The sequence below is a fragment of the Artibeus jamaicensis genome, unplaced genomic scaffold (genome assembly GCF_021234435.1).
Source record: "Artibeus jamaicensis isolate MK-2021 breed Jamaican fruit bat unplaced genomic scaffold, CSHL_Jam_final contig_3142, whole genome shotgun sequence".
Lineage (NCBI taxonomy): Eukaryota > Metazoa > Chordata > Mammalia > Chiroptera > Phyllostomidae > Artibeus > Artibeus jamaicensis.
Window position 1 is genome coordinate 835,794 of NW_026521726.1, and position 14,255 is coordinate 850,048.

Sequence of the window (14,255 nt, forward strand, 5' to 3'; positions counted from 1 at the left end):
TATCTAACTGGGCAGAGCAGATAGATCCGCAAAGACATGACATGCCTGTTTCTGGATCTAAGGAGCATACAGAATTGGATAAGAGTTGACTTGCAGCAACATTAACAACTGCACCAGGATTACACACCCCAACCACAGAGAGAGAGCAGGACATCAACGAAGAGCACAATCTGTCCTTGTATCAATATTTCCCATCTGTAGACTCATAGCTTGTAATGACCCCCTTTCTGCCACCTGCAGTTATCACTCCTTCATTATTGATTCATCTCACCAAAGACTTTCTTTTTTTTTCACCTTTTCATTCATTCAAAAATTGTTTGCCTACCATGTGCCAGATTCCAGGGAAATATAACTGAGCAAAAGTAAAATTTACATTCTGTCCACTGTTGTCATTTGCCTCAGTCACTTTGCTCTTTTGTTTCTTTGTGGTTGCTTCAGGAAGCTTAAGTAAGGAGAAGAGATAAATGTGTTGTTGATCCACCATATTTACTCAGAAGTCCCATAGCCAGGCTAAGGGTTTACCTTTCTGTCTTGGATATAGAAATATAGAACTATCTCTGAGAATACTCTGGAGCCACATGACTAAATATATCAAGTTAACATCCCCAAACTAATGGACTAAAAGCAAGTCTTAAAGGAATGGTAAAAATTAGGATTCTGATTTATAAAAACCTTTTCCAGTAAAGGTAGGATGTAATGCTCTCCCTTTCTCTTTATTTCAAAGAAAATTTCTCAACTTCACGAAGAATTTTCTCCTATTGAGTTGGTATTTGAGGGGCTGCTCCAAAGTCTCTCTCCTTTGTGAAGGCATACCCCTGCTGCCTACAGAGTGAAGTCCAAACTCTCCACCACAGCATCCTAAGCCTTCCATGACTTGACTGCAAATAGCATTTGAGCCAATCTCCCTAGAGCATCCCTCCAAACACTGACAGTCATGCCTCACTGCTCCTCCCACACTAAACATTGTATTTACAGTTATGCTTGCTCACGCTATTTCCTCAGCCTGAAATACACTCTGCTCCTTATCCTATAAAACCCCACTTATCAGCTCAGTGTTACTTCTTCCCTGCAGCCTTCCTTTATCCTTGATCAGAACCAATTCTTCACCCCCATGCATGACTGTAACACATCTTCCTAACTCTGTTTAGAATGTTTTTATCTTGACTTGGCTTGTTGTTGACTGCTAACATCTACTGCTAATTTATTGTTTGAAAGCTTCTTGAATGCAGGAAGGAATTTAATTGGGTAGGCACAAAAGAGACATTTTTGTTTAAATTATTTTTTAAGAGACAAACATAACTGTAGCAGAAAAATGATCCAAACATGAGGTCAGAGCTGAGAAGTATGGGGAGTTCGTAGTAGAGAATTTCCTGCCACCCAGGAAACAGTGATACCAAATTGTACAACAAAATTGTTGGACTTCCATAATTTGATGAATGCCCTTCTCAGCTTTGGATTCCTAGTGATAACCCATCCATTCTTCTCCTCCCCACCGAAGCATAACCTCATCTGGTGACAGCTTTGCTCAGAAATTGCTGTGCCTGACATTCCCAAAACATTCTGGACAAAGCTGCATTTGAGAAACAGCTACTCTATGTTGTAATGGCTTCTTTGCCTGTCTGGCTATTCCACTGAACTATGATGTTTGATTTGTTTTGTTTTATTTTCTAATAGGACCCCATTCACACAGAATTTGATTAAGAAAAATGCTTGGTTCATAATTGAGCTCTGCATGGGCCCTCCATTTCAATATTTTGGGTAAACAAAGCCCTGTGTGACTGAAACTGTGCTAAATTCTAGAATCCAAAGAAAGGAAAACATTTCCTGTCCTCAAAGAATGTAAAGCTGCATTGTGTTTCCACCACTTAGCTTAGTTCCTGGCACATGGTGAGTACTTCCTCTAATGAATCTATTTCTTCTGCTTGATTCTTGGGTGAATTTAGTTTTTAGAATGCTTATTGTCTCCATCAATACATTTCTGAGATTTTCATCCAGTCCCAAAGCCCTAAGTAACATCTTAAATGTGTATTATTAGTCTCAATTTATACACTGAACTCCAGACATATACATCCAACTTCTTCTGAAGTTCTCTACCAGGATATTTATAGGCATCTCACACTAAGCATGTTCAAAACAAAGTTCTTGATTCACTTCCTGGTCTGCCTGCCACCAAACCTGCTTCTCCCTCAAACTTCTGCTCATCTGTACATCATTTCTTAAGCTAAATTCCCTACACTCATCCTTGACTCTGTCTTTTTCTAACATCCCCACAGTGAATCTATTAGAAATATTACTGGTTTCACCTTATTGTGTATTTATTTGTTTGTTTATTTTCTCTGTCTCCAACTAGGAATAAGTTCCATGAGTATAGAAATTTTATTCATTTTGTCCATTCCAGTATCCCCAGCACTTAGCATATAGCAGTTGCTCAAATAAATATTTGTTGTACCAAATTTAAACAAATATTTGTGAGAGAAAGAGCAAATGAATGCATGGCATCTCACACCTTCCCTCTAGATAAATAATAAAGAACAGCAGTTGCTATGCTTTCACAGAAATAAAACACATAATAATAAGAAGAAAACAAGGAACAAGAGTTGTTTTTCAACTCTTCCATGTTATAAAGAAGTAAACTATGTCAGAAGCACTCTGCCCAGAAGGATGAAGGAAGGCACAAAGGATAAAACTTCCCTGATTAAATATATGAGTCAAATATTGGCTTCTGCTACAAAATAAAACACTACCTATCTCAACAAGGTCTGACTTTATTTTTTTCAGTAAAAGATAGAAGAGAAAAACAGAGATTGAAAACCAACAGTCTATCTGCATATTTCTTGTTTCATACAAATGATAATAAAAAGAGGAATATTAATAGAGATGTATAGTAGAGCTAGAAAAATGCTGGAAGTTTTCTGTAGGATTTGAACTAGAATTGGGTTATGTGTAATATGCAAAAGGTGAAGTGATAGCATTAGAACTTGTGCATATCCAAGTGTACCACATGGAAGACCTACTACAATCCCTGGAATCTGACCTGGTTATTTCAACTCTGGATCTAAGAAAGCGTTTCTGTTCAATAAATCTGGTCCTAGAAGGTGGACCAGGATAACGTTTTCATGGCCGTACAGTGTTTGTTTGAATTTACTGTTCACCCTGCCTCACCAGTGAAAAAATTGCAGCCTCTTCCCAGCACTTGTAAGGTAATCTCTTGAAAGGGAGAGGAGAATCATAATTGTACAAATAGATAACATTGCCATTTTAAGTCTCTATGTGGAATTACATCTGAGACATTTACAGTCTCCCTCTGAGTGATTCAAGAAGCAGGTTTAACAATAAATGTCAAGCCCTGTTACCGGGAGTGCCATACACAGATCATGTGATGAGAAGTTGAAAGGCAACACATTTCTGGAATACAGTGAGTTCTGCACACAGTTGGAAGATTCCAAAACCAAGAAAAAAATCTAGGAGTTCAAATCTAGGTTCTTCGGGCTTTGTTTTATATTTCAGGGCCTGACCTTGAAATTCTGAATGAATAATGCTATCTGAACTCCTGGAGAACAATAGAACTTTAACCAATTGAATCCTCATCTCCCAGAGATACACTTCCCTGGTGCCTGTGACTACATGTGATAGCCCAGTCCTCTGAGAAGCAGGCACCAAGGTAAGATCAAACATAGTGAGGAGATTTTTCTAGAGAGAAAGTGAGAAGAGAGCTGGGCAGGCTGGAAAGCCATCAGACCACATAGCAAGTCTGAGAATTCTGAAGGAAGGAGGGGGGAAGAAGTTGTCCTAGACCACCATCCATCATGCAGTCTCATGAAGGTTCACTTGGGTCATTATGAAGTCATCCAGCCAAAACCAGGGCTTGGTTGATTTTAGTTTTCTTGCCAACCTCAGTCAGCGGCTGGGAGACACCCATGGGAGGTATGGCCTCATCCTGAATGCAGTGAAGGAGCTCAGAGTCCATCAGCTGGGTTGGACTGACCATGTAACTGACCAAGGATGGTCAGTTATACTCCCTGGAGTTGAAAGTTTGTAAGGGACATTCTCCTCGCTGCTACATGAAAAATTCTCATGGTGCAGGGATTATACAAATGCAGGGCAGTAAAGAGAGTACTTCCTAAATATATGATGAATGTTAATTCCTTTTTCCTGAGGAAGAAAGTAAGACTCCAAAGACCTAATTAATGAATGCTCAGAAGAAACTATCTCCCAACTTTTACTTCTAAAAGATCTGTACTTGCTCCAGGGGCAATGCATCCCAGAGCACTAGGTACTAGAGAGTATCATAAAATTTAAAGCACCAGCCTGAGCTTCAGACCTGAATCCCTGACTATAGTATCTAAAAATCCTTGAATGTGATGGAAAATGCATTTACCAAGAGTTTTTGGATTAATCTATGAACCCTAACATTAAAAGGAATGAAATGCCACCTTATTTCTAAAGGCTAGAAGAACTTGTGATGTTCTGGCTATTGGAATTGTCCTGCCAACGAGAGTTTATCCGAGTTCCTGATGTACTTCTGCTCTTGGAATATAAGAAGTGAAAAAATGGGGAGAAGAATCCCTAAAACTCCAGAAAGGGTTCTTTCAGAGTGAGGTTCCCCAGACTAAGGTATAGGGGAGGGAAAGAAATGACCTGCATGTTCCACAAATGGAGATAGTCTACTCAACTTCTAGCAAGATGTCAGATGGGGGACAAGAAATCTGCACATTGTTATTTTCTGAGTGGGCATTTGTAGAAGTGGGTGAGGTAGGGAAGAATGCATTTCAGTGGGACAGAGTACTTTTCCTTTTATTTCCTAAGACAAGATCTAGGAAAAAAGGAAATAGACAAGTTCATCTAAGAAAGACATCAGTGTAAGTCTGGAGGCTAGTTTCAAGGCCAGGAGAGACCTAGTAAAACTGAGAAATCACAGGACTGAAAGAAGATCATGCACCAGGTTTTCATTCTATTTCACTGGATTGTTCCTCACTCACCCTGCTGGGAGGAAAAGCCAGGCAGGGAGGAGGAGCTGGGAACAGAGAGAAGACATCACAGTCTCTCAGCAACCAATCTTGGGCTGGGATTTCCTTGCTCCGCCTCCTCAGGAGTCAGGGACCCCATTCAAGAGTCAGCCTTTTTGACAGCAGTCAGAATTTCCTGGATTGGCTCTGCCCAGGGTATCACATGGATCCAGCATTCAGAGCTGGAGCATGGGGGCCAGAGGGGGTGGGGAACACGTGAAAAAAGTAAACAAAGCAGAGACTCAACAGTCTCTCAGATGAATGAAAGAAGGCAAAGTGGTCCCTGCTCACAGGGAGAGGCAGAATTAAGATGGCTAATAGATCACCTGCTACTGCGGAAAAGTTTACAAAAATCTGGTTATATTTTTTAATCATCTTGCATTTTATACTTTTAAAGTACAAATATGGATTTCAAACATATCAAGGGAACAAATTAACTTAGAAAAATGGTAATGCTTTCCAAGGTTGCACCTGCCATGAAATTGCTCCAAGTTTGCATTTTCCCCAGGTCCCGGGGGTGTCATTAGGCCAGATTGATTGTCCTCCTCCCCTGAACAGCTCCCCCATTACAGGGTTATTGTATGGAAATTAATGGAAGGTTGGGAACATTTTTTGCAGCTGCCGTAGTTGGAGTCACTTTTGATTAAGCGATAGAAACCCAGCAGATGGGGGGAAATCTCTGGTTTTTAACTGCCTCCTTTATTATTACTGAGTATAACTTAGCACTCACAGCCTCTCCGTGGGTGGAGGATGTTCTACAGCCTTTTGGATGGTGCTGTTTACAAGGACTCATCTCTGAGTTTTTTAATGTTTCCCCACTCGATTTCCCCATTAGTACTCCAATGTGATATGAAACTTAAAACCAGTCTATTCATTCCTCATTTTCTGTTTTCCTGCCTATGATCCTCTCTCCACACCCCTACCAGCACTGCTTTTTAGAGATGCTTGAAGATCGAGATAATATTCCCTATCCTCTACCCTTCTACCTCACTTATCTCCTAAGGGCAACTATTGAAGGAGCCTAAACCAGCAATCAGAGCTCCAATGGCCCCAGGGGATTTCAAGGTGCAAATTAAGCCTTGGACAGGCTGCTCAAGGAACTGACAAGTGAGGGCTGACAGTTTCCTCTCCTCCAGTTCTGTCAGGAGCCCCAGAAAAACTGGGGCTCTTGCATATTAGGAGTTGATCTGCTTGTCATGCTGGGTCAATGTCAGACTAAAGCAATTGAGGGCAACCAGACATGATGGAACAGAAACGTAAAAGTGCAAATTGCCTGCAGAGGGTTGGAAGAGGGGCTGATGGGGCACAGAACTGGATGACCTTCTATAGGTCTTTCTATCTATAAATTCTAAACCTGTGTCTGTACTCCACTTTCTACATTCATTCAAGCCTTCATTCATTTCTCTTCCATTAAGTATTTGCTGAGTACCTCTCTGTCAGGCATTGTGCTAGGTCCTAAAGTTGGGGTGAGGTAGGGGAGAGTGAGAAAGTGGATGAGAATAATCTTCAACTTCAGTGGAGAAGACAGGTGTGTAAACAAAAAAATACAATATAAGTTGTATAGTATGGGTAAGTGTTCTAGCAAAAATCCATCAAAAATGCTTTGGGAGAACAACAGAGGAAACAAAGAAATCTGCCTGAATAGGAAAGGATGGGACAGTGGGTGGCCAGAGGAGACTTTTTCAAGTGAGGTAACATTGGAACTGGTTCTTCAGAATCCATCTGCCAGAGAAAAGGAAGAGGGAATAGGATTAAAGTTAGAGGAACCAGCAGAAGCCAAGGTCTGAAGAAGAGCACAGGTACAGAAAAGCAGGTGCATTCTTGGGGGCTAGAGTAGAACCCTCAGGGCAAGAAGTGATAGGAGATAAGGCTGGCTGAGGAAGTCAGAATTGGATTATAAATAAGGTAACAGACTTGCTAAGGAATTAGGACTGCATTAATGATAAAAACAGACTCTCTGAAGGTTTTTAAGCACAGGCATTTCATTATTATGCTGTTACAGAAAGTAGACTGACAGCTGTGTAGACTACAGAAGGCACTGATGTGGGGAGACCTCGGAGGATAAGGCCAGTTGCAGGGGGTGAAAGGGCGGGGATGGGGGAGCAGACTGAAATTGTTTGTATGAGAACTGGTAAAGCCTATAACTCATCCATCCAACTGAAGGCTCTGGCTAAGGCTTCTACCTCTCAGAAAACTATCCCAAGACTCTCTCAAAGCTCATTTTTCCAGAATGTGTTTAAATTAAAAGTTAACTTTAAAAAGCTGTCATCTAGTAGTTTAATAAGTTCTCTGACACTTTGAGTAACATCTCCTGCCTCCAGCAAGTCAGGATAGGGTCAGCTCAAAATAGATATTTGCAAATGGTCGTGACTGGACTGCTGGCCCCAGGCTTGACTGATGCTTCAAAGGACAACCTCTGAGTAGCTTGCACCATTGACCCCATGAATCTTCTTAATCCTGGGAGAAAAATTAGCTCCGGCCTTTGAAGAATGGCATCTGCCCCCAGGCGATGTCCCTCTGCCAAATGAGAGCAGGCCTGATCTCTTTTCCCGGGATTTATTTTTTTATTTTTTTAAATATATTTTATTGATTATGCCATTACAGTTGTTCTATTCCCCCCTTCATTCCCCTCCACCCTGCACACCCTCTCCCCCACCGTTCCCCCTTTTAGTTTATGACCACGTGTTTCAAGTTCTTTAGATTCTATATCTCCCCTACTATTCTTGCCCTCCCCCCTATTTCTACCTACCATCTATGCTACTTATTTTCTGTACCTTCTCCCCCCTTCTCTTTCTCCCACTCCCCTGTTGCTAACCCTCCATGTGATCTTCATTTCTATGGTTCTGCTCCTGATGTAGCTGTCCTCTTAGTTTGCTTTTATTTTAGGTGTGGTTCTTAATAACTGTGAGTTTGCTGTCCTTTCACTGTTCATCTTTTTTATCTTCTTTTTCTTAGGTAAGTCCCTTTGACATTTCATATAATAAGGGCTTGGTGACGATGAACTCCATGAATTTGTTCTTATCTGAGAAGCACTTTATCTGTCCTTCCATTCTAAATGAAAGCTTTGCTGGGTAGAGTAATCTTGGATGTAGGTCTTTGGATTTCATGACTTGGAATACTTCTTTCCAGCCCCTTCTTGCCTGTAAGGTCTCTTTTTTGAGAAATCTGCTGACAGTTGATGGGAACTCCTTTGTAGGTGACTGTCCCCTTATCTCTTGCTGCTTCTAGGATTCTCTCCTTCATTTTAATCTTGGCTAATGTAATGACGATGTGCCTTGGTGTGTTTCTTCTTGGGTCCAACTTTTTTGGGACTCTCTGAGCTTCCTGGATTTCCTGGAAGTCTATTTCCTTTGCCAGAATGGGGAAATTCTCCTTTATTATTTGTTCAAATAAGTGTTCCACTCATGGCTGTTCCTCTTCCCCTTCTGGCACCCATATAATTCTGGTGTTTAAAGATGTCCTGGAGGTTCCTAAGCCTCTCCTCATTTTTTTAAATTCTTGTTTCTACATTCTTTTCTGTTTGGTCATTTTTTTCCTTTTTCTGGTCCACTCCTTTGATTTGAGTCCCAGTTTCCTTTCCATTACTATTGGTTTCCTGTGCATTGCCATTCATTTCCATTAGTTTAGCCTTCATATGTTCCTCTAATTTGTTACTAAAATTAACCAGTTCTGTGAGCATCCTGATCACCAGTGTTTTGAACTGTGCATTTGAAAGTTTGGCTATTTCTTCATCGCTTAGATTTATCAGCTCTGGGGCTCTAAGTTCTTCTTGAGCCATGTTTTGATCTGTTTTGATCATGTTTTGATCGTGCTTGTTAGGTATGAGGAGTGGAGCCTTAGGTGTTCACCAGGGTGGGGCCACCCAAGTCTCCGGTTCGTGACGCTGTATGTGGGGGCAGGTCAGAAAGAGGCCACCTAGGTCGCTGGTTTGTGATGCTGTAGGTGGGGGCGGGGTCAGAGAGGGACAATGGTGGTCCCCTCTGCAGCTGCCTGCCACTGGGGCCTGCCCAAGTCTGTCTCACCGCTCCCTCCTTCACCAGTTTATCTGCGCGCAAATGTGTGACCATGGTCAGCCTTCAGTGAGTCCACTGCCTTGTGCCCTCAGTGGGTCCGCCCACTTCTCCACACCTGGGATCCGCCTACGGCTGCCAGCACGCCTGGGTTGTGCACCCGGGTCGGTCCGGTGGATCTTTTCTGCCTGACCCTGGTCTGCTGCTGGCTCTGCCCCTCTTACTAGTTTGGCTGAAGGGTTCATTGTTGTCAGACTTCTGTGAAGTTCAATTTTCTGTGGTTTTGGCTGTGTTTTTGTTGCTAAAACTTTATTGTTTTTAAACTTGGTTGTGGGAGGAGGCACAGTGCTTCCACCTACGCCTCCATCTTGGCAGAAGTATCTCTTTTCCCAGGATTTAATGCAGAAGCATCCTTGTTTGGGTGCTGAGATGATGCTTGTATTCCCCAAACCTGTTCCTCCCTCTCCAGGCACCCACCTACTTCACTCCTTTATCATAACGCCCAGGTCTAAGGCTACCACTTTTCCCATTCCCTCACCTGGGGATAAGCGGCTGTTGTTGAGAGCACTGGCTATTATCAGGCAGAAGCAAAGTTCCTACTGCTTAAATCACTCTGGGGATTAATGCTGGACAGCTCCAAAATGACACAGTAGAAGCCAATTTCTCTCCCCACCTTGGGCAGCCACCTTCCAACCTGGCACGGTAATCCTTAAAGCTCATTTGGAAATGCTGCTCATCTTGGACACTTTAATAGCCTTAAAGGGACAAGCCAATTCCCCAGGGATGATAATTTATGATGCTGATACCTTCCTCTTCGAAGAAAAAGAAGGAGGTTGCCTCGAAGGGCTGCCTCCTACTGAGAGCTTTGACTACAAGTCCTGACTCATTTCTCTTTTATCTTCCCATCTACCCCTCCCACAGACAGTGAAATACAAAGACTGTGAAAAGTCTTATGAATGTCTAGCCAGTTATAGGTATTATTATAAAAAGAAAGTTGTGATTACTTCAGCTCCTGAAGTGCTAAGAGTGCTGATACTGTTTTTAGTTGCTCTAAAAGTAAACTGTTCCCCGCTGCTTTGAAAAAGTAGGGTAATGCCAGGTCATGATATTTCAATGCTGGAGAAGTTAGTTCCCATGTCAAAGAGCACTGTAATTACATCAGTTTGATGACATGCTTCACAATTAAAGACCCCCATGCCCATTCCCACTTTGAATATTGTTCTTCTATAATATCCTAGCTTAATAAAAGCAACATGGGTTCAGAGTAGCCTGATTTGAGAATTCTAAGACTTGAAAGGATAATCTTAAGTATGTTTTCAACCCAAGATGTCCTTAACAGAGCACCTTTTTTGCTCAGTGCCCCTCTGGGTATAATTCCAAAGGAAAGGACTCAGGTGTGTGTTTGGGGGCCTTCTGTTAGTTGCCAAAAAGAGATGATCTCAATGGCAAGTGCAAGCAGGCTGCCTGAAAATGCAGTGATATTGTTCACAGGGACACAGATAGACCAGGAAATAAGCATGAGTTGGTAGACTGCCCAGCTGACAGGGGACAATGATCTCAAAGAGGATTCCACATCAGTAAGGCCCAGGCTAAGGCAGGAGGGTGCCGAGTCTAACTATTAAGAAAACAAAACATCGAGTCCTTTCCTCTAAGATTAGCAACATTGGAGAGTGGTCTATTCCTACCTAGACACCCACATCCACATTTTTCCAGACTGAGGTATGGAGACACTAAATATTATGAAATCTTATCTGAGCAGAAGACACCTTTAACATCCTCAAGGTCTACTTTTAAAGGGTCCTTAAATGTAGGTGAGTATAGACTTGTTTGAAAACATTGGGGGGAAAAAAGCTATAGACCTCCCTTTCAAAAAATCTCACATATATAGAATCTTTGTTTTTAATTCCAAGAGGTTCATAAGATTGTTAAAGCCTTATGACACACAGCAAAATAAGCCCCTAGTGTAAACTGTAGCTATAATCCCATCAAAGAAATGCATCCATTCACACCTTCATTCAATGAAGTTATAATAAATGTTGACAAGGTTCCTAGTCCTATGTTGAATGATAAAGGAGGAAAATGCCCTCTATGAAGTTATAGTTAGGTATAAAAGTGCAAAGAGGAGGTCTTGGTTGAATCCAAACAGAAATTGCTTGTGGGAGGCTGGTGACATTCCTTCCCTAGTATTCCTGTTACTTATGGATTCAAAGTAACAGTTATTTACTAACCACCATGGAAGTTTTTTGATATTTTAACATTTGGAACCTACTGACTAATTATCAACTCTGGACAGAGTTAACTGAGAATGAAGAGCACTACTTGAGAATTTAAAAGAGCTGAATTCATAGAAACTGAGTAGAAGATTGGTTACCAGGGGCTAGGGATGGGTGAATTGGGGAGATGCTGGTCAAAGAGCACAAATTTATAGTTAGGAAATGAGTAAGTTCTGATCTAATGCACAGCATTGTGATTATAGTCAACAATACTGTATTATATACTTGAAAGTTGCTAAAAGACTAGATCTTAAATGTTTTTACCACAAAAAAGAAATGTTGTGACATAATGGAGGGGCTAGCTAACTCTATGGTGATAACAATATTGTAATAAATGAGTGTATGAAATCACATAGTACACCTTAAATTTACACAATGTTATATGCCAATTATATCTCAGTTAAGAACAGTGGATCAAAGGAGTTCTTGAGAGGGGGTGGGTAATAGAACTCTTTTGTATCCTGTTTATTGTGGTAGTTACATAAATCTATGCATATGTTAAAATTCATGGAACTCTATGCTGAAAGAAAAAAGTCAGTTTTATTGTATGGTCATTAAAAAATATAATAAGCCCTGGCTGGTGTGGCCCAGTGGATTGAGCGCAGACTGCGAACCAAAGGGTCACCAGTTCTATTCCCAATCAGGGCACATGTCTAGGTTATGAGCCAGGTCCCCAGTGGGGGCCATATGAGAGGCAACCATACATTTGTGTTTCTCTCTCTCTTTTTCTCCCTCCCTTCCTTCTCTCTGTAAATGAATAAATAAAATCTTTTTTAAAAACTTTAAATATATATATGTTTTTTATTTTTATTTATTTATATATAAACGTAAAATTTATATTTTATAAATAAGTATATAATATATGTAAATATATATATAAAATTACTCCCCTCCAAAAATGTCAATTGATAGGCCTGGTCAATATATACTACAGGATCTCATCAGGAAGCATCAATACATGCTGTAGAATTCCCATTGGCTGCAGAGGAAGACTGAAGGCAGATTGTATGTTGAAAAGAAATGTATATTATCCTAGAAATCAGAGATCTTTGTTCTGTCCTGACAAGCCCCTTGCCTAACCCTGTGACCTTTCACATCCCTGTTCAAATGAGAGAAGGCCCATCAGATAGAAGTACCTTGGCAAAGTAGACATAGATCTAACTACAAAGACTGTGAGTGCCAGGCTAAGAAGTGTAAACGTTAAAGCCATGCTGTGGAGGAACGCAACATCCCCAGGGCTGCAGGATAAGAATGACAGAAAGAAGGAAGTCTTCAAGTTCCTCAGTAACATATTTCCTGAGCAGGTGTTTGGCTAGAGAACTGAGTGTTGTTATTGTCATGTGGCCAACAAGAAAATGTCAACGGCAACATTTAATAGCTTCTGGTAGGAATAATATAAGAAATCTACGAAAAAGAAGAAATAGCAGTAGTTTGAGTCCTATCCAAGTGGCTGCCACCTGCCATTATGCAGAAAAGAAAAACAATGAAGGAAAAATAACAAGGCATCACAGGAATACAAATCGAAGAGATGGCAGTCGATGGGCTTGTACACAGCCTGGGAAATGAGCACAGAGCAGGAGGGAAAAAGAATGGCCACATTCCCACAAAGCAACAGCTGCCGCAGGTCAGAATACTGCTAGGCAGATGATAACTACTCATTTTAGTATTGGATCCAAGCAGGAAGTGGCAAAGCATACTTAATGCCTCGGAACTTTCCTTCTGCTCTCTAGAGGCTAGAGAAAGACATGTGATGTAAGTAGCACTGTTTGAATGACAATAACAAGGGAGTGACAGTGATACTCAGGTCTACATATTCTTGTCTTTCTATAACTTTGTTGCAGGTGGCCCCCTGATAGGAATGGTCCCTTCGAAGATCTTTTCCTTCCTGAAGCCTGACCCAAACACACATATTCAGCAACATCAACTTCTGAACAGTGATAGCACTTAGAGTCCAATGTGTGCATTCTGACACCTATCTGAATACGCTCTTATATTGTTCTTGAGTTTTGCTCTTTGTGCTAGTTTAATTCCTCTATTAACTTCAAAATTCCACAGTGACATTGGATGTGACTTTTTGTTGTTGATGTTATTCTTATTATTCTTGTTTTTGACAACACTGCCTTGTTTTCTGCTGGGCACATAGATAGGAGGCAATTAATTAAGAATCATTGATTGAAATGTATTAAAATGAAATCATTCATTCAACAAGCATTTATTGAATGCACCTGATGATCCAGGTGCTGAAGCAAGAATGTAGACAATCTAGCACACAGTAGCTACTCAGTAAATCTGTGCTCTGATACTGGCAAACACATGGTGCCAAGAAAGTATATGGAAATTCCTCACCCAGATTTTCTTGAAGATGGGAAGCACCAGGGAGCAGTAATTTTTAAAACCATCTGCACAGAATGTGTTGCTCCAGGAAGCAGTAACACCAGAAGTTATCATACCACCTAGGGAAGCATCCAGGACCACATCAGTAGAATAGTCAACATCAAACCCATTTTCCTTCACATCTCTAACTTCCTCCAGCCTTGGCCAAAAGTCTCTGGAGAGATTTGGGAAAATATTCCATCTACAAAATCAAGGACAAGAGTCTATGAAAAAGAAGCATTCTGAAATTATTAGAAATTGAAGCATGGAATAGTCTCAAAAATTATAAAAAATAAAATCCAGAAAAGAGATGGGAAAGATGAGAGAGACAGGCATTCAATCCAAGAACTCCAGCGTTTACTAAGGGGAGTTCCAGAAATTTAAAGCTGAGAAATAGAGGATGGAGATTATCAAGTAAGTAACAGATGATTTCCCAGAAATGAACAGACACATTATTAGTTTCAAATTTTAAGAGAAAACAAAATTCTAAACAGTTGAACTAAAAAATAAAAATTCATGCCTAGACAGACCTTTTCGAAATTTCAAAATACTAAGGCTAAGGAGACAAAGAAAATCTTACAAAAAGAATTCAA